At 36.9% G+C, this 22,314-nt stretch overlaps 1 protein-coding gene across 5 annotated transcripts in view; it reads left to right on the plus strand.

Annotated features, from left to right (window-relative positions):
• The window catches only part of PPP3CA (protein phosphatase 3 catalytic subunit alpha), a 306,406-nt gene that overhangs the window by 62,737 nt on the left and 221,355 nt on the right, over positions 1-22,314 (plus strand). The window lies entirely within an intron of this gene.

The raw sequence follows: 22,314 nt of genomic DNA on the forward strand, positions 1-22,314 counted from the left end.
CTATTAAGCTTGGATTCCCGACAACAATTCCTATTTTCACTTTAGGACATTGATCAAACTTTTCTTAGTGAGAAGGTGATTGGCTTGAGATTCTTTTTTTCAAGAAGAGTATCCTACTTCTAAGTCTGGTGCAAGATCTTTTCATTGCATTTTTTAGTTGGGACAAATGCTTTATTGGGAAACTACTCAGGTTTCTTAAAACAAATCTGTCATATTTAAAAACAGTCCTGCGTAGAATATAGTGTGTATGAAAAATAGTAGCTGCGGAATTCTGGTACCCAGAGCTCTGGAAGTTTTGATAGCCAGTGGCATGAAGGGGATAGGTGTCAACAGAAGTGTTTGTTTAAAGGGATGGTAGGGAATACGTACAGTGAATGGGTAGAGGGAGGGAGTGCTTATGACCAGGCTGATGGCCTCATTTGTTGTCTAAATCGGGATGCTTTGAAGATGCAGGTACAATAGGCAGAAACTGGGACTGCTTTCTACAAACCCAACTATGATATTGCTAGCAGATGTCAAATTATTGGTAGCCCTGGGTGGCCTTCAGGATCTCAGGACCCAGTGGAGCTGATATCCCACCTGTATGGCATTCATGATCTACTTGTAACAAAGACTGAGACTCAGGAAGCATGCAGTTTGAGAGCCCCTAGGTCAGTACAGAGAGATCTTTTTCTGAGCAGGCATTATTTTTAAACCACAGCAGATGGGAACATGGTGGAGGGAGTGCATCTAGTTTCTCTTTGGGTAGTTAATGGACCTAATTTTGAAAGCTAGCGAGAGACAAAATTTGGAGTAATGGGGTAATAGTGAAGGGCTGACAAATGACAGGAAGACCAACAAACAAAATAACTTCTAAATTAAATAGAATATGTGAAAAATATGCTGACCTCATTATAAGTTTATAGTTCTTTTTAAATTGTATAGGGTAAAATAAATTCAGTGTTAAATTTGTTCTGAAACACTGACTATTACAGTCATAGTTGAAAGAACTGGTCTGAATTTTTCAGTAATGACTTTTACTTATTATTCATTTTTTATGTTTGTTGCCATGTTAGAATAAAGAAGTGGCTCTCTCTACATATTAAAAAAATATGCGTTTTTTATATATTAGGCAGGTTCCATGTTGTGACTTAGGAAGAATTCCTGGTTGACTTAGGCTTTAAGAGAAATCAAGACAGATACTAAGATTAAGAAGAGAACTTAAAAGACAGCAATGAAGTCTCTCTTTTAGTATTATGACTAATTGCTTCAGTTTTCATGGAAATTTCTGTTTAGGGAGAGCATTCTATGTCATTGAAATAGACAGAATTCTGAACACTCCTAAACCATTGAGCAGCAAAAATTAGAGATCAAGTTTGCAGCCAGCCAGTGACTTGTAATAGTAGATACTTAGATATTTAATAAATATCGTTGACTTGATTTGGCTGAGGGTTGTCATTGGAAAACATTTATCAGTCCATTTTAATTTTTGGTGAGCATTTTTGCAAGGCTGTGTACATCTCTATAGATGCGGTGGCTGATTTTTTTTTTTTTTTTTAGTTTAATAGGAATTGTGTGCATGTGTGAATTGAATGTGTACCCCCCTCTGTCCTGGACTGGATAGTGAGTGGATGAACTTCTGAGGAGACAAGAGCCATTAGAAACTCTTGCGTATTTGGTTATCGAAATATTGATACATGAATGCAAGCAAAAGAGCAAGTCCTATGAAATTAGGAAATTTTTAAAAAAGTAGGCGTTACGTTTGTTACTAAAAAAAGAAGTAACAAAATAAAAAAAAATACGACTATGCTTCTTGGCTTTTACCAGAATGAGTTGGAAACTTCTGTCCACATATAAGCCTGCGCACAAATGTTTAAAGCAGCTTTATTAATTAATAATTGCCAAAACATGGAAGCCACCAAGATGTCCTTCAGTAAGTGAACGGATAAACAAACTAGTACATCTATAACAACGGAATATTATTCAGAGATAAAAATAAATGAGCTATTAAACTACAAAAAGAAGTGAAGCAACCTGAAATGCTGATTGCAAATTGAAAGGAACAAATGTGGAGAGTTTACGTTCTCTATGATGCCAACTCTACGGATTTCTTGACAAGACAAAGATGGAGAGATAGCAAGAACACCAGTGATCCCCAGCCATTCCAGGAGAGCGTGGAAGAACAGGGGGGAAGAATAGGAAAGCATTGAGTGTTTTCGGGGCATTGAAACTATGCCGTATGATATTGTAGATGTGGATACGTGACATTATGTATTTGTCAAAACCCACAGAACTATCTGATACCAAATATGAGCCCTAAATTAACTGTAGACTTTAGTTAATAATAACGGGTCGATATCACGCTAATAGAAGATGTTATAACAGGGAAAACTGTGGAGGGGCGTCGGGAGGTAGATGGGAACTCTGTACTTTCTGTTCAATTTTTTGTAGATCTAAAATTGCTCTAAAAGCTTAAGTCTATCAATATGTCTTTAAAAGGGCAAATCCCATCTTCTAGTCCGCAGTGGGTGTTTAATTACAATATGAGTACGAGTTGGAGTGAATGAAGTAATGAACCAAGTGATAATGGATATGGAAGTGCCATGTGAATTATAAACGACTTCACAAACGTGGAGAAAAATAAAAAAGAAAAATGAAATCATGAAAAAACTGTGCAGAGGATTGAGCTAGCATAAGAGGAATTGAAAGTCAAATGAAAGACTTAAACTATTATAAAAACGTCACTCTTCAGAAAAAAAATAATGAGTACAGTTTCCTTTAGATAAAGGTTGATAGCTACGCTTCTGGATTGTGTGAAGGAGAGGAACCCTCATGACTGCTTCTAACATTTGCTTGTGTTCTGAGGGTTTCTGGTTACAAGTTTCAGAGGGGCACTTCTCTGGAGGTATTTTTTGTTTTCTTCATTGTTGAATGTGGGCAGGTTTCCATAACCGTGATATAGAACCTTGATAAGATGTAAATGTGACCTCTTTACATAACCAGCTTCCCCCAAAGAAGGTTGAAAGGGAACTAAAAGAAATAGAGAGGCGGACTATCATTTGCATCATATTTTATAATTTTGGGTCTTTGGTCTAAAGAAAACTTATAACATCTTTTGTTAAGTTCTGGGTAAATTTTGGAAAGACCTTGGCTTTTTCGTTTTACCTTTGAGAATATCGAGCGCAAATATGTTGAAGGCATACTGCTGTTTTTCTCAAATCAGCCTCTTGGTGTGTTTGAAAATAATTGTGGCAGTTGCTTGGGAATGATTTCTCGTTGGCAGAAGTGTATTTTCCCTGGCCTTAAGTCTTCTTTGCAGTGGTCTCTACACATGTGGGTGGTGAAAGGTGGTAACATGTTGCTAGTCGTGTTTCTGCAGGATTAGCCATGAAAGGCAGTCTAACTTTCTGTAGGCTAGCACAGAGCAGAGTGACATGCTGTAGGAGCTGGGGGCGGATGCTTACGTGTAGCCCTGAGGAGTCAGGAAGGATGTCTGGTGGGAAGTGACAGCTGAATGGGACCTGCGAGACAGGTGGCAGTTAGCCGAGTGAGGAGCTGCTGCTAAGACAGGAAGGGCTGCAGGTGAAGGACTAGCCAGCCCATGCAGAAGCTTAAGTTAGTCAAGGCAGAGTAGAGTTTGAAGACCAGAATGATGTTCTTAGTGGCTGGAATAGATACCGTTAAATGAGAGGTTATGAAGAAATAATAAGGCTAACGAGGAAGTGGGGTCAGAGGCAAGGCCTGCAATCCATGTTACGTAATTAACCTTTGGAGCCCAATCAATGAAAACCATTCAGTTTTTATTTTTGAACTTTTGAACATCTTGTGATTAAGAAATAGAAATTATGTATTAATGATTGATTTTTTAAAGGCTTTAAATGCTATTATTCACACATCTTATCTGATACTAATTGTCTTATTGCTTGAAATGGCTCAGAACATAGTAAATCACCTGTTAGATTTGTAATAATCTAAATGAACCTTCACTTTAACTTGATTAAAGTGTTTTATGAAGTGAAACATTAAATGAATTATATAGACTAGACTTGTGGGAAGGAGGGCTTTCTCTAAAGGCAGAGAAAGTCCTGAAGATTTTACTAATGTGGAAAATGCTTCAGGTATTTTCTTTATATAACCCATCACTTTCATGCCATAATACAGTAAATGAAAAGATTAAGTAAAGGAGGCATACTTATGAACTGGAAGTGTCTCATTTCTTTAGAGAAATTGGGAAATCGGACATTAATGTTGGTTTAGCATTCATGCAGAATAAATTTTGTCCTGAATTACTAAATAATTCAACAGATCTTAAGTCTCATTAGTTGAAATAAAGTAATTGAAGAGTTTGGAAGTTGTAGCAAAATGATACCTGAAGTGTTTTTCTTTTCTTTTCTTTTCTTTTTTTTTTTTAAATAAGATTACTTCTAGATTCTTTTTTTTTTTTTTAAGATTTTATTTATTTATTTATTTATCAGAACCAGAGAGAGAGAGAGGGCACAAGCAAGGGAAGCAGTAGGCAGAAGGAGAGCAGACTCCCTGCTGAGGAGGGAGCCCGATGTGGGACTTGATCCCATGACCCTGGGATCATGACCTGAGCCAAAGGCAGACACCTAACTGACTGAGCCACCCAGGCACCCCAATAGCTGGGATGTTTTTCAATAATAATTGAGTAAAGACTGTAAAACAGACTGAAATTTAAATATAGTTTTTCATCTATAATGTATTCTTTTAATCTACTCTGTGCTATTTAGAGAGTTATTCTGTAGTTTCTTTGTATAAAGTTTTTTTCAGGTGTCTACTCAAATAAATTTTAAAGATTTAGATTTTAATAGTCAATTTTCTATTGCTTTTTGGTCCAGCATGTTTTCCTATTTCATCTTTTTTCCCCTTTTATTCTGCAGATGTTGTCATTCCTGTGTAGGTAGAAGCACCCTTAGCCATCTTTCTGAAGGAATTCTTCCTCTCCGTTCCTTCACTCATTCTGACCCTAGAGATTTGATATATAGTGAAGCTTATTTTTAAATAGAGGGGAAATAAAACTACTTACATCCGGGGTTCAGGTTTATAAATGTGAGGTGTCTTAATAAAATGAGTAGTTTTAATGATTATTGTTCTCTACTAGAAATAGAATCTAAGGATGAAGAAATTATGCTCATTAATTCCTTAAGAGTAACAGAAACCCTTGTGCAGCTGTTGGGAAGTTACAAACAACTAACCTTGATTTAGGAAGTAACATGTACCAGTTCGTATTTTCAAAATATCAGCCAACACATACCATTCTTAACTTGATAATTATGCCACCAAATGAAGGATCATAATCAAAACTTACAAAATTCACCTACTTTGATGGACAGATGATCGTAAGGTCTGATACTACTTCAAATTCTTTAAAATTGACCTGGAAAAAGTTATTTTGGAGAAGGTCTGAAGCCATTTTAGTTCCTCTTCTGTTATCTTTTCACCCCAGCTGCTAGCTCTTCATTTCCACCTGGGAACAGTTTGCTTTGTCCACCCTGTCAACTAGCATCCTTGCCCTAAGGGAATGTTTAAAAGTATTTGTGTTACAAGGTGTTTCTCTATAAATAAAGTACATGTTGTGCTGTCAACAGAGTTTACCATTAAGCACGTTTGATACAGTCTACCCACAGAGAGTACTTCTGTTTAACAAACACTTACCTAGTCCTTGACTCTGCCAAGTACTATTTCACGTACTTTACAAATACCAACTCATTTAGTCTTATGAGGTAGATTGGTGTTATTATTAACCACATTGTGCAGGTGGAGAAACTGAAGCACCAGTTGTTGGACTCTATGTGCTTTGTACTGTTGCCTCTAAGTGTAAGGGAGGTATCAGTACTAAAGAGAAATATGCTAATGGTCTGTAATGTTGGGAACATCTTTCTTGGATAAGTTTGTATTGAATAGATAAATGGGTCTTAATATGATTACCTTATTATACTATATAATTTCCTGTACTTCTTGTGGATTATAGGATGAGACAGTCCATCTCTGGAAGGTACCAGAACTGGGTTTAAATCCTGACTGCTGCTTAGTTATAATTTGTATAAATACTTAAAATGGGTAGATGTTTTTGAATATAAAATGGAACTAAATATTCCATAAAGTAGTTATGGTATTAAATGAGATAATGAATGTAACAGGCCAACTATATTGAAGACATTCACTAAATAGTATATAGCATTATTAAATGCTATAACTAGAATAACAGAACTAGAAGAAATACAGTAGAGGAGATAAACAGAGTTTCAATATTATATTACTGACTAAGGGTGGTGAATGAGGTGTCCACAAGCAGGTGTCAAATTACCTAACCTAACTTGCAGGTGTGAGGAGTAGGGTGTCAGGGAAGTCTTTTTGAAGCAAATTAGGCCTAACTACTAATTCAAAAAATGGTATTATTCAGAATTACTAAGTGAATTAAAAGAGTCACATCATTATGTTATTATTAGGAATGACTAAGATAATAGCAGTATGTTATATTTTAAATGTTGTTTTAAAAAAGTGAACTGCATCAAAGATTAACATCGATGTTTGTTTAGCAATGGCATTTTTGTTATCTGGTGTGTGTGTGTGTGTGTGTGTGTAATTTTTCCCCACTATGTTTTTGGGTGCATCTTTTACCCTTGTTTGTGATTTAGATACATTGTGTCATTTCATGAGGAGAAGACTGCCTCTTAATAAACAGCAGGAAGCTGTCCATTTCCGGTGGTGCTGACTCATGCAGTAATAGGAAGACAAACCATGTCTGCAGATGAGAGGGGGTGGGATAAGATCCCCTTCCCCACAAAAGGAGACAAATTCAAGCCAGAATTAAAAGCAACATGTATGATAGATAAATAAGCCATAGGTCAGAAGCTTTGTCCTTATTTATTGCATTTTTATTTGTGTTCCATTCTTGCTCCGCTGGCTCACCAATGAGTAAACAATTGCCAGTGCTTACTGCCTTTTAAATTTATGGTTGCTTTCTCCAATTAGAATGAGAAAAGAGAATATCATATATACCCATAAAATATTAACTTCCACTTCTAATTGCTGGTATATATATAGCTATCACTTACCAATTATGCTTGGCACCAATAAGTTGTCATTGGTGGATGAAAGAAAGAATTGTTGAATGGATTTTAATTACACTAGATATAACTGTCTAGCTGAATGCATGAATTGTTAGTATTTCTAATGAATTTATTGTTGACTAAATGCTATTTTTTTCTTAAGGTGGTATAGAAAACATATGGAGTCCTATAAAGAGAAACCCAGAGGACTTGAAAAGGTGGGTGGGGAGCACAGATTTTTGGAGACTAGAGTCTGTGTGACATTAGGGCCTTGAGGAGCACGTATATGAAGTGGCAGGTATATTTGTCAGTAGCTCAAACTAGTCACCATCCCTAATCCTGATAGAATCACCCCTATTTGTGTACCTTTCAGGTACAGAGTTTCTTCTGTTTTCTTTGTCTGGTATTTATACTATAATGCATAGTATATTTTATAAATTTAGCTACAAAATAATGTCTTTCAGAGGGAAGCGTGACTTGATGTAAGGAAAATGAGTAAGTTTATAGTAACTTTGCTAGGACCACAGCTCTTGTTTGTTTTGGAAGCCAGAAAGTTGGCATTCCATGTAATATGGTAGACTAACAGAAAATTATTAGAATGATTTCCACATGTAGATTATGGAACTATTCTTAAAAGTTCATAGAATCACTCTACTTTGGAGTAAAGAATTCCAAAATGGACTTCTGCGCCATGATTTACTTGAATGCAAATGATGACGATGCCGGTAATTAGAAATGGATTTTATCCAGTTGCTAAAGCTTATGTAGGGAATCAGGGACTGGACCAAAAAATCTGTAAATTAAGAAATAAAAACTATTCCGGTTAAACAAAGTTAGTATAGAAGCAGTTAGATGGGTCCTTTTTGACAGTATACACATGTGCCATTTCTAGGAGATATTCCTTAACATAACCATTTCCAAAGACCAAGAAGGTCTACTTGAAAACAGCTTTTGGTCCTCATTTCCTGTAACATAGCACATCTCAAATAACTGGTAAGCAATCGTTTCGTTTCTCTAAACATACTTTTAGGAACTTACAGTATTAATGCAGTGAGCCTTCACTTTGTATCTCCGAGTTTGAAGTCAGTTTAGTTTGAACATCCTTTTCTGGTACGGGAAGTTAGACGTTCCTCTATGTCTTGTGATGGAACAATAGTCTGAGATATACATTTAGAACTAATGAAGTTTTTACTTTTAGAACATGTGGTTGCATGGGTGTATGTGTACATGTTTGAATGGATCTCGTGGATGCTTCTTCACGGATCTCATAGATGCTTCTTTTTATGCAATAGCTATAGCCATTTTAAAAGTTACTGATGTTAGGAAATAAAAATGCTATAAACTCAGCACCTTCTTTTTCATTTTGCCCTGTAGGAAATTGCTGTCTTTATGTAATATTCTCAAGAACTTGTTTGCAATGTAACATACTCTGAAGCACACGAAATGTATTTTCATTACTATCTCATGTGTTATGTGCCTTTAAGTACATTCGTAGAAACTCCTAACATTTAATGAAATCCCCTGCAGCCCATCTATGCCGCAGAGATTACCATGGGAAAAAGGAAAATTTATGAATTGTTGCCATGTTCTAGGAGAGACTTAGGCCAGCTTATGGAAGCTGGCTAAGTAAAGGCCTTCCTTCTGCTAATACTGCATTTCTGGAGTACTGCCACATTTGGACTCTTATCTTACAAATACTTGTGTGTTATCTTCCCCATGATGTTCACATTTAAGTGCTTAATTATGATGGCAGTTCCCTTTCTGTGTTTCACAGCTGTAAAACAAAGTGGATCGCTCCACTGCACGCCTAAGTTTCCAACAATCCCACTTAATGAGCGCCTAGTTTTTTAAAATTTATTTATTTATATATTTTTTAATGAGCGCCTCTTAATACCAGGAGGTATTCTGGATCATGGGGATATAGCAGTTAAACACACACACACACACACACACACACACAATTCCCTCTTTGCATAGAACTTATATTCTTTTTTTTTCTTTTGATTAGGCTATTAATTCAATGGATAGTCCATTGAATGATTATTATTCAACACTTTTTTTGGAATAATGACACTTCTGTGATGATAGGAGGTGGGAAAAGTAAATAGCACTTTATCCCTGCCTTTATGGACGGGAATAACAACTTAATATTGTTTATTTGAATTCTAGAATATGAGTTAGAGAGAAGTAGGTTTGATAGAGACAGTTTGGGGCCTTTCGGTGCAAAGCCTTGAGTAACAAACTAAAATGATTGCATTTAATTCACTTGTGAATGTGGAGCTGGTAAAGATTTAGAATGAGATAGTGGCGTGATTGCTGCTGGGCTTTGGAAGAATAATCTACAGTCAGGGTATATAGGAATTTATAGTCTAAATTGTAAATAATTGTAAGTCTGGAAAGATTTATTATAGCCTATTATAGGCAATGGATTGATAAAGGTGGATAGACCAAGTTAGTGAGGGTGTCACCATGTTTTAGGTGGAAGTAGAAATTACCTAAAGCAATATACTGGCACTGAGGGATATATTTGAGACAAATGGTAGAAATGCCAACTAAATATGAGACCTTATTAAGTGACTGCATGCATGAGGGGACAACTGACTGGGTCCTGGGTGACCCCAAATTTCCACTCAGCAGTTAGAGTAGCGGGCATGTAGTAAAACAGGGATGCCAGGCGTTGGGAGAAAGATTTAAGTAATCTGGTGTAGGAGTGTGAGGTGGTGGGCCGAAGAGAGGAATCAGAGCAGGGTGGGTGGTCTGCATCTTTAAGACAGAGGAAGGGGGAGCGATCACAATGAATGGTATTATGTTGAGAGGGAACAGGATCAGTGGACAGGTCTTTCTTTTTTCTTTCTTTTCTTTTCTTTTTTCTTTTCTTTCATAGAAGGGACTTGAGAAGTTTTATACAAAGAGTGAAAAAGAGTCAATCCCCACAGAGAATTTGAAAATGTAAGAGAACTATTCTGCATAATTGATGAGACAATGGACTAGACTGGGCAAAGAAGTACTTTCAAGAAAATGAGCGGACCATTCCCTTTGCAAAAAGATGGGATGCTTAGAACTCGGAGAAAGGAGTGAAGGGAGAGGGAATGAGGCGGCAGAGGGTGTTTGAGTTGATGAGGACTGTGGCTGTGGAATCTCGGGGGGGCCTCAATCATCTTCACAAAGCCTTAAAGGCAGAATACAGCATTGCTAAAAACTAACAGCAAAAATGTAAAATGTTCACTAATTTGGTAGTCATAGACATAGTAAGTGAATTTGGTGACTGCCTTCTTTTCTTTTTTTTTTTTTTTTTTGCAATAAAGATTTTATTTATTTATTTGACAGAGAGAGAGACAGCCAATGAGAGAGGGAACAGGAGCAGGGGGAGTGGGAGAGGAAGAAGCAGGCTCCCAGGGGAGGAGTCCGATATGGGGCTGGATCCCAGAACTCCGGGATCACGCCCTGAGCCTAAGGCAGACACTTAACAACTGAGCTACGCAGGTGCCCCTGGTGACTGCCTTCTATAATTTTTATAGCAGTTTTTTCCTGGACTGAACAAATAATATTTATGAACTTTGGGCAGCTAATGTTTAGTGCCAGTCCCATGAGCCAACTGAGTTAAAAGAATCAAATACCAAGATATCAGGTTCATGAACATGACATAGAAATCAAATTATGATAATGTCCTTGGCTTTTTTTCCATGAAGCTATTAAGGAAGGTACTTTGGATACGTGTAAGTCTTGGACGTTTGGCTCACAGGTACTTAACTGACATGTGTGGCTCATGTGTTAGTCCTAGCGTATCTCAGCACACTCATGTAAGTGATACGCTATTAGGATATTATGGGATTTGAGTCTTCCTTACATTTGTCTAGTTATGGAGGTGACGTAAAGCTGAAAGTTTATTATCTTTGGTTCAGGAGCAGTTAAATGACCTCAGTGTTACTTTGTGTTGTTGACTCTGACTTGCGGCTCTTCATGGTGATTCTGCCATATCCAAGGTACTATTCTAGATGAAGATAGTTCTCTGTGTTCTAGTTGATTCTAGCCTTGTGGTTGAAATGCACGGGAGCCCGAGAAAGAGCCAAGAGACCAGAATTCTCCCTTGCAATTGCTGAAATCCCGTTAGTCAGTAGGCACCAATTGAAGAATGTGATCACTAAAATGTGATGACTTTTACCTTCTTGTTTCAGATTTCTTCCACTGATGGATTCACTGTGTGCAGATATTTTTGTAGTAAAGAAACAATGTCTCTTTCTCATTTGCCTTAGTTGCAAATAGACATTATGAGAATGTACAGATTTTTTTCTTCTCCGTATTGTTTTTAATCCCGGCCATTTAGTGTATCCTTGAAAAAGAGGAAATTATTTATTTAAACTGAAAATGTTAACAAGAACGTTAAAAGTTTCCTTATATAATTTTAGTTTCCCCTGCACACTTGTCTGCAGACATGGTAGGTTTTCTCACTGAACTTGTCAGTCTTCAGTTCACAGTGTTTCAGTTGTTCCCCATTAGTGGCTGACTTAAATTGAAGGCATTTAATCTCCCTTTCCACCTTATCATTTTTTTAAAGATTTTATTTACTTGACAGAGAGCAAGAGAGAGCGAGTGCACAAACAGGGCGGAGGGAGAGGGAGAAGCAGGCTCCCCCGCACTGAGCAGGGAGCCCAACATGGGACTCAGTCCCAGGACCCTGAGATCATGACCTGAGCCAAAGGCAGACATTTAACTGACTGAGCCACCCAGGCGCTCCTACCACCTTATCATTTTTTTTTGTGCTAAGTTTTTTTGAGACTGAAATCCTATTATGCTCAGAAAGAGGTTCAGTTATTCGCTTTCTAGAGCATGCCATTCTCTTTCCCATGTCCCCTTTCTGTGCCTTTGTTTGTCCTGACTGCCCACCCCATCCCAGTTCTCAAAGTTATTGTTTTTTCTTTTTCTTCAAAGCACACTTCCACCTTCAGGAAATATTCATTGAGTCCATTATTTACAATAGATGGGGGTACGATTTTTAAAAATTATTTAGAATCTGATTTCAGATGTTATATGGATTTAACTGTTAGCGCTGGTATTTAAGGTAAAGGCAATTTTGACGCAACTCAGTAGCTGCAGTATGCCGTTTAGAAGTTGCCTTGGGTACTATGCCTTTGCTTAAAGTCTTTTGATGATTTCCTTTTATTAGAGGACAAAGCCCAAGCCCCTCTATTACCGAATCTCTGTTTCTTCTCTGCCAGACCTACTGTTGGTTCAGAGTCTTGGCACATGGTCTTCCATGTGCCTGGGACACCCTTCCCTCCCCTTCGTTGCCAGATTAGGTGTCCCCTCCTTCAGAAACCATTCTTCCTTACACTTTCCCCTGCCAGTCTTAGCACAATGTGGGCTCCAAGTATTTCTGTTACTGCACCTTATGTTTATGGCTCTCAAAGCAGATGTCATAGCACAGCTTCTGTCCTGTAATTATTTGATTACTTGTGTTTCCCACCAGAGTGTAACCCCAAGTATGTAATACAATTCTTAGCAATTCCTCCACCCTGAATAAACATTGGTTGAAAAAAAAACACCTTTATTCACATTAATGGATAATTCATACATATTATGTATTACGTTGACTTAAGAAAGCCTTTTAATTTAATGGAAGAATTTTATTCAACTTTGAAATGAACCATTCACTTATCCTATATCTAATGTGTATTCTGTTCAGTACATGAATTATCTACTAATATATATATTTTTTTCTAACAGGCAACTGAGTTCCATTTTATAGAGTCCTCCCCATCTGGATGAGGGTGTGGAAATCTATACATACATATTATTTCATTTCTGGGTAACCAGTGAAACCCCAGGGGAGAGGCAGACTGCTGAAAAGATGTTTATCTCACTACGTCATAGCCCTGTCAGCTGTTTGAAAAAAGCAGCCAGGGTGGTCATCTGGTGCAGGGGTGTCTCATGCTCTTACAGTATTTGGTTTGTTTATAGACAAGAATTACTTGGTCGGATACTATAGATGGAGAGGACATCAGTAATCAACAATTACTGAGCAGTTATTATCCGTCCTCTCAGAATATCTCGTATCTTTCTTCTGTTAGTGTGTTTCTGTTTGATACAATTAACCCTTAATTTAAAATGCTTTCACGAGTTGAACTCAGGTTCAGTTGGGAGATTTCAGTGTGGACCCTACTTTTATTTGTCATCACATTGTCTCTGAGTCTGTCCATGTGAAGCCATTGTCTTCAGGTTGGTCCCAACCTTGACTTCTCTTTGAAACTTTATTAGTAATTCTTAGTTGTAGCTTTTAAATTTTGTTTTTAAGCTGTGCCTCGTGTAGACGGAGTTAATAACACCATGATTTTAAATAAGAGACATTAGATAGTCACTCAGTTATAATAATGAACCCATTTTTTATAATTTGCTAGCAGCCATCGCATAGCCAGGACTATATCTGAATTTAATAACCTCATTGAAAAAGTATATTTACTTTGAATTCGATTTACTCATTTGTTTAGGAAAAGAATAAGAGTATGGGGTGAATGAAAGAAAATGTAGAATTTTGGTGAACAGTAGGGTAGATGGGAGGAGAGAAGAAACTTTAAAAACAGTGTGGAATTATCAGTTATTCTATCTAAAGCATTTGGTAAGAAAGTAAGCTTGTTGAAGTATAACATTATGCTACTTTTGTAGAATATCTCTGCTCAGTAGAGATAACATATAAATTCCACATCTCCTCTAGTATGATGTCACAAATACATTTGTAAAAATACAGTATTTTTTTCCAGATAGAACATGCAAATGGGATTACTGTAGAGACATTTGTCCACATCTCTTTCCTTGATTTATTCACCTGTATTACATAATTAAGTCCTCCTCCTTCTTATGCGCAAACGACCAGTGCAGTTTGTCAGTTCAGTTTTACTCATTTGGAATCATGTTAAATGGGTTATGTTGGGTTTGAGGGCAGTGTTTGTGTATCCGTTGTTACTCTTGTAATGATTTTTATTTGGCTTATGATTTTACTTTGGAATTTAGTCACTCCTTACCTTTCATTCAGCTTCTTCCCCCCAGATGTTGACAAAAACAGAGCGAGAGCATGAGTGAGCAAAAACTCACTGTTTATATTTATTCATGTTTCCAAGTGATTCATGTTCAGTTATCCATTGCCTGAATCACCATTCATTAAAAAAAAAAAAAAAAGGTTCACTCTTTCACTCTTCTTTTTGCCTATGTTCTATATTTATTAGAACATTCTTAGGGGTTCAGGCCAAACCAGTTGGGAGAACTCAAGATGGAATATCTTGAATATCTTGAAGAAAGCGGACCGTGTGGCATTGGCACATGGGTTGACAAGGTTCAGTGGAATGTTTATGGAAATCAGTGGTAATGTGAATTTTTTTGTTCCTCTTTGGAATTGCCTTTCTTTTTATCATCTAGATCAGAGATGAAGTCAGCCTCCCAGCTCAGATAGAATTATTTGGCCTCCAGAGAGATTTATACAGTTTACACTAGTTTCAACATGCAGGATTCTGAAGTTTTCACATCAAATCTGATTTTTTCCAGCTGCCTTCTTTAATAAGGGCATGTGTTGCCAGAACCTCACCTCAGTGTCTTTATCTCCTCTTCCCTCCACAGACACATTTAGTTACATTGCTCCCCTGGCTCCCATAGATATTTGAGTTTGCTACCCTTTCTTTGGTGATTAAATGAGATATTTGTTTAATGATTTTTTTGAATTTGACAAACCACTATGAGAAATTAAGGGTCATTGGCCTGCTGGCCTGTGCAACTGGGCGTTTAGAATCTAGATTAACTCTGAGACTGAGAGACCAAGGTTAGCACAATAAACTGAATTTTATGTGCATTTGTACTATGTGCATTTTTCCATATGTTAAATAGTAGCTGCTTGCTGGTTTCCAAAAACAGTTCATGAAGAAGGTTGGAGAGGAAATTTTTTGCTCTCCTTTGTGGCCCTCAAAAGTCATTTCAGTTTTTGTTTTAAAGATTTAAAAAAGCCAATTTCTGTTGAATAATTGTTAACTACAGTATTTTTTTTTTTTTTTTTACTAATCGAGTGCTGGGTCATTAAAAAAAAAAACAACAAAAACTGAGATAAACAGAAACAATACCTCCCTTGCAGGAATTTGTGTGGACAAAAAATATGGAAATATATTTATGCTTTATTTGATTAAGTGTGAATGAAATACTCTAAGTGAAGGTACAGTACATTTTTTCTGCCTGTTTCAAAGTCTACTTTTAAGGACAAATATGCTAATTAGTATGAGATTTGGTACATGAAGATAATCTTGTGGAAAGATAGCTTTGGATGGAGACTCTTCCTAGCAATTGTGATATGCTGTGTAAAGGACTCTTGTCACCATCATCTGTGTCAACCCAAATGACCTCACTTAGTGATTTGGTAAAGTGACAAGAGTGATCAAAAGGAGACAGTTTGCGTAGATCTAATTTCTGTTCCACTTTAATAAAACTCTTGAATGGTACCTTCACGGACACGATACACACTAAAGCTAGCATGGATTAGATGATAATGTGGTTACACAGGTTTTCCCTGCCTGAACGAAGGAACTGACCATTTATTAATGGATCATTGTCAGTCTGGAGAGGTGCTTCTAGTGTTGAGCAGGGGACTCTGAACTTCATGTGTGTGTGGGGTGGGAGGGTTGACGTTTTGCCATTAATTATGGTAAAAACAACAACAACAAAACCCCCAAAACCTCAGGATGGCATTGAAGTAGAAATGTAACGTTGACAGTGGAATGTAAGAACCCAGAATTTTAGAAAGCTCTCCTCCTTGAAGGTAAGAAACACATCTAACTTGTCTTCTTATTTTTTATATTCTTGAGGACTATCAGATTGCCCTCTGTGAATGAGGTAGTCAAAAACATTTGTTTGTTGATTAATCATTGAATGAGATGTAAAGTATTTTGGAGTAACGAGACAAGAATGGCACTGTTGCCAAGCCCCCACTCTTAGAAATTCTGATGTAATTGATCTGGGATGGGGTCCGGCATTGGTGTTTTGTAGAAGCTCTTCAGATAATTTAAGTGTTCAGCTGGGGTTAAGGACTAACAGTTAAGTCATTTATAAGTCTAACATTTTCTGGGATGGACAGAAGTTTGCATATGCTCACGTACTCTGCAATAGCTATTGCTTAGTGATAGATATTTGTCCTAGGACTTTGCGTGTTAAGATCGAGAGCTGAATAAATGAAAATATCCCCATGAATATGGGATAGAAACTTCAACTTACATGTATTCTCTCAAGTACGTACACACAGCACACCCGTGTATGTGTGTGTGCATGGGGCATCGTAAGTAGGTTAACTTCATGTGTGCTGTGAATTAGGGTGGTTCTCAGCCTTGTTTCTCTTCAGTTGCTTGCTCTCCTGCACCCCCTCCTCCCTTCTGGCTCCTCTGAGCCCCCCTCCGCCTAAGAGAGCATACCAGGGCCACAGGGTCAACCACGGGCATAGAGTTTAATGCACATTTTCTTCTCAGCAAAGTAGCTGGCCCACTAACTATGGGAGTAAGGTGGTCAGATGGATAGTTCTAGCTAACACCAGCCTGATTTGCATTTTTCTAATTATTCTGCTAAGGTAATATATATAGCTGAAAGTTATGGAACATGCTATAGTTCCGGGTAATTAAAACCATGCGAGTCAGGAGACCTGCATCATAGCCTCGGATGTTTAGGGGCCCCCTAACTTTGTGACTTTCAGAAACTTATTTACCTGCCTTTGTGTCAGTTTCCTTTCTGTAAAATGAGAAGCTCAAATTAAGCAATCACTAAGGTTCCCTCTAGCTCTTAACATATAAAATTCTATTTTTATTATTAATTTAAGAAAACATAAGCATCCACTTATAGCCAAATACAATTTTCCCAACCTAAAAAAAAAAAAAGCTCAGTATAGCACTGTGGTGAGTGATGTTGCTAATGCATGTGTGGGGGTGGGGAGCACCCGAGAAACGTCTGTATCTTCTCAATTTTGCTGTGAACCTAAAACTGCTCTAAAAAATTAAATCTTTTTTAAAAAAAAACCAACAACTGAAAACGAAATAAAAATGAATGGCTTCAACAATTTATATAATTTCATATCTACCCTTAATTTTGGGATATTTTAATTGGAATGTGTCTTACACTACACCAGCCTAGAATATTTTCATAATCTGAATGAGGATGAAGGCTATGGGGATATGTGTGTACTCCTATTATTTACTTCACTTAAAGTGCTTCTATAAAATGTAAATAGCATTGCCTTTGATTGCCTATTTGCAGAGTGGTTAATAGTAAAGGGAGAGGGTTGGTAAGTTCCTCCTATTCTACTAAAGAAAAACAATTTAATATAAAAACTGTTATGTTAAAAAGTCAGTCTTTATTTCGACCTTAGCCCATGGTCAATATTTAACTCATTGAATGATTCTTAGAAAAATCTTTGAAAATCATTTTTTTGTTTTATAATATAGCAAGGTTAGTAATATCCCTGAATATTTCATACTGTAATCCTAGGGGAAATAGAAATAAGAGTAGATTAAGTAATTCTGCGGAGAATAAGCATTAATGCTTGATTTTTCTTCCGATAGCTTTTTTTGGGAGGGGGTTTTAACCACACACATATAGCCAAACAATTTTAAAATGAGATCTTCAGAAGAATGTGCGAGAGAAGTCATGATGATTCTATAATTAACTTGCAGAGGAAGGAATTTGCAGAGCCCATGATTAATTAGGTATTTCTAAATAATATGTAAATCTCTGGCCAATGTTCTGCAATGGTATCTTCCATTAGATACCTTCGAAGAAAATAAAATTCTGATTTTTTTAAGTGAAAAAATTGTACTACGTTAGTAATTTATAAAGGATAGTGCATGCATTTTTCAGATTGGTGTACTAAAAGCAATTACTAGGTGATGTTTGCAAATGCTTTGAAAGAACTACAGGTGTTTGAGATATGCCTTTAAAGAGTTTGAAACAGTTATAAAAATTATGGAGTGATCATGTTACATTAAGATAGAATATATTGTTATAAAGATACTAAAGAGTACAATGTAAGGGTTTGATTCTGGAGTGCTCGAGGTTAAATATGTGTGTTGTTGCCTCCTTTTATGGAATTTTCCATGATATACTTTCACTATGACTGAAAACGGACTATAGGACTTTTCTCCTTCCTGAAAGAGTTACCCCATATGTTGTAAGAGGGCCTTGACTTTGACACTTTGACCTGTTTTGATCTTGGTTAAGTAACTTGGGTTGCCAGACCTTAGCTTCCTTATCTCTAAATTAGAGATATTAATGGTACCTACTTTATATACTTTCATGAAAATTAAGTAAAACAATACATAGAAAGTGCCTAGCTGGAGACTCTCTGTAGTAAATATTCAGTAAAAGTGAGTGAGAATATTGTTGTTATCTTGCCTGTGAGCTAAAAATCATTGGTTCTTTTGTTCCACTGGCTGGTGTTCTCTCTGTGAAAGCGAGGTCTCTAACCTTTTTCTTTCTTATTTTTTCTTGTTAGAGCTCATGTATCCCTGGGACACTGAAAGTAATTAAGTGGTTTACTTTAATGGATCTTCCCTTCCAGCTTATTCTAGATGGGAATAATCAGAAAGTAGGTGACAATGTTAATCAGAAACAGAAATTAACATCTTTTATAAGGATAATTTACCTGATGATAATAATTGAGAAGTGATTATAAGATCATCAGAGAGGAGTTATAGGATGAATCACTTTACATGAACAGTGGTGGTTGTTTCAGAGGAAGAGGCAGATAGTTTGCACTTATATTTTAAGAGAGAGGGAAAATTACAGTGTGTTGCTGACATTTATTTTTTGGTCAGTAATTTGACTTATCAGGGTCCTACCTAAAGGTTGAAATGGAACTTGCTGCTATTGATGAAAGGCCACTTGAAAGTTCTAATATAAAACTTATTTAAGTGACATAGCTATCATTCGAGAAAGATCCCGGGTAGTCCTACGTGGACCAGAATAGTACTAGGAAAGTAAAAGATTTCCTGTGAAGTCAGATACGCTATTTTGAGTAATGAGTTTATTAGGTCATTTAAAGTTTGTGTTAAATTTTGAATTCTCTCTCTCTCTCTCTCTTTTTTTTTTTTTTGATTATGAAATGCTTTGTAAGACTAGAGAGGAAGCCAACGCCTTAAGAAAGTTCTAACGTATTACATTTCTAATCCTGCACACACACACACACATACACACCATAATTTCTATGTCATCTCAGAATTATCCAAGGGAATATTTAAACGAGACACTATGAAACCCCATGATGCCAAGATCTTTATTAGAATAGAAATATTGCACCTTTCTTGTTGGTATGATTTGCCGCGTCTTCAGAAGCCTGTGCCGCTGAAGATGAGTCATTAAGAGAAACTAGCGTCCGTGAAACTACCTTTTTACAATCATGCTTTCTAAACTGGTCATCTAGCTAAAACTGGACGAGGCTGAAAACAGCAGTTTCTGCCTTGCAAGGAGAGTAATTAGTATTAAAATTGGTCAGGAAGTTTCTTAGGTTCTGTGCCCCGACGGCTTTTAGCATTTTATTAGCATATACTTTAGACATGGGTTGTGTGGCTCCCATGGGAAATCCTCGGGCTGTCTGGCTGCTGAAGCAGGAGCCTACCCAGAATGCAGCCATTTCAGAGAAGGGGGTATCTGACAGAAGATTCACATTCTTATTTCAATCTGGCAGTTTAGATCAACTGCCCTGAGAAGTCAGCATCTTTTAGGATGGTGTGATAGTTTTTATACAAGCCATCTAAAACACCTTTCAGAATTTGTAAGTTGTTATGAGCATAATGATTTCAGTGTAGCACTGTGAATAAATCTGGTGTTACAATGATGTGTTTAATAATTCTAACCAGGTAGCTTGTTTTTCATGACGGATACACTCACGAGTACATTCGTCAAGCTACTACTGAGATACGTCATTTCTAGCTCCCGTGAAAGAAAAATCTTAGTTGGTATAACAAAGACGACAGCTGTAAGGTCATGGTCTGCACTGCGGGGACTGGTCTATGGGGGTGGAGGAAGGATTGATGTTCTTGGGATTTATTGATATCCCTGATGATCCTGGTCCGAGTGGCATCCAGACTCATTGTGGATGTTTGCTGAATGAATGAGTGTCGACTTGTCACCTGGGAGAGTAAGAAGGAGAGCATGAAATGGAAAAGGAAATGCTCAGCAGTGAGATTCATAACAGCTGGGGTCATGACCCACGTTCTGATGAGTTTCTAAAGTTGAATTTATCTCAGGGACACATGAGAAGAAACAGTTGGCATGTGGGGTGGTGAAGAAGATGATACAGGAGGACCAAAGAACTTGTAGTGTTGTTTTCCTCAGAGTAAAGAGAAGGAAGTGTTCAGAGTAATAAAAATATTTAAATATAAACTGAAGAAAACCTCTGGTTCCCGTTTTTGGTAGATGGGGAAACCCAGAACAGATTAAAAGGTATAATCTTATCTCTAGATGTTTCAAAAACAGAAGACAGATCTTCTGACTCCAGCATATACTGGATACTTCCTTCAGCACTGTGAAAACCTTGGTGGAAATTCTAAATTGGAGTGGTTTGTTGGATTTCCAGAATCAACAGTATGCTTGTCTGGGTTCTTCCCAGAGACTTAATTTCTTAGGGATTCAATTTCTTTCAAGAAAGGAAACTGAAGAATTCCTTGGCAAGCTTGAGAGAAGAGGCAAGGTTTCTCCTTTCTGAGTTTTATCAAAGGAAGACTTACTAGGACTCTGGGGAAGGGATGAGCAGGAGACCTGGAAGGGAGTGGTGGCAGAGAAATATTTTAGCACTGCAGTAAGCAAATAAGAAAGAGAAATTTCAAAGAAATGGACAGTTTCCCAGAGAGAGAGGTATTCATGGCTTTGTGACAAAATCAGACATTTCCCACCCAAGTGGAGGAATTTAGATGATATCTGCTGTTTCCAACTCAGAAGTTAGTTTCTGTGACACTGACAGATTTGAGGGATCATAGCGATTACTTTCTTATCCAAGAAGAAGACTTAGGTGTGGACAAGGCAGCAGCCCTCCTCTCGGATGTTACTTTCTCTTTCTTTTGCTTGCCTTTGGTTCGTTGGTTCATCAGATATTTTGAACACATTGCCTGTGGAGGTATAGCCCAGAGTTCCTTCACTTCAGTGATACTCCATTTGGATCATTCCTTAAGTATCCTCTTCAGTGTCCAATTTCTTAAGTGAAGTTTTGTGAAGTTTTCCTTAGCTACTATTTTCTACGGTGCTTTTTTTTTTTTTTTCCCGTCAGTAAATTTATGGGGCTATCCTAGTTGTCCTTCAGATTTAATGTTCTTGATTAAAGTTGGGATTTTGTTTTTCTAGTTGATTTTGTATTCTTCTGAATGCTTCACTACTACCATGATCATACCTTCTTTTTAAATAATTACTTGCTCATTTATATATTAATTTATTCTTATGATAAAGACTGACTGGATTCTATTTGCCTGCAGCCAATTTTGTATGCCTTCATCTCCCTGGGCAAGTAGGCCATAAAATATTAATACATTTGTTTTGAACACTGTTTCATTTCTTTACATAGTTTGAAGGGGAGTTATTTCTGGTCATTTTTGGGAAACAAGGATAATACATTTTGAATTTTCTGAATAGAAGATAGAGAAAAAAAATTGAAGATGTTCCTGGATACATTCTAAATACAAGTAGTGCATTTTCAGTAATTAATGTTTTTAGACCAAATATAAACAAATCAATAAAAGGTATGTTTATGGGTAAACATGAATCCTTTTACACAACCATTAATATTATCAGGAATTATGTAATGTTCTGCATGTTTCGTGGATGAAGGGGTACATTATCCAACATCATAAAAATAAATAGCACTTCATAGAGCATGTTGCATGCCAGACACTGTTCTAATTATTTTACATATATTGATTCATTTAATTATTAGAACAGTCTTATGGAATAAATACTGTTTATATAGTAAAGGGATAGTCCCTATTTTGCACACTATAGGTGAGGTAAGCACAGCCCACAAAGCAATGAATATTCGTGGTTTTTACAACAAACTGATAAATTCCAAGTGTCAAATATAATGAGTGATGATTTGCTCATTGGATTCAGTCACTGAACCTGGAAGACTGACAAGATCTTTTCTTTTTTTTTTTTTTTTTAAGATTTTTATTTATTTATCTGACAGAGATAGAGACAGCCAGCGAGAGAGGGAACACAAGCAGGGGGAGTGGGAGAGGAAGAAGCAGGCTCATAGCAGAGGAGCCTGATG

The sequence above is a fragment of the Ailuropoda melanoleuca genome, chromosome 11 (assembly GCF_002007445.2).
Source record: "Ailuropoda melanoleuca isolate Jingjing chromosome 11, ASM200744v2, whole genome shotgun sequence".
Taxonomy (NCBI): Eukaryota; Metazoa; Chordata; class Mammalia; order Carnivora; family Ursidae; genus Ailuropoda; species Ailuropoda melanoleuca.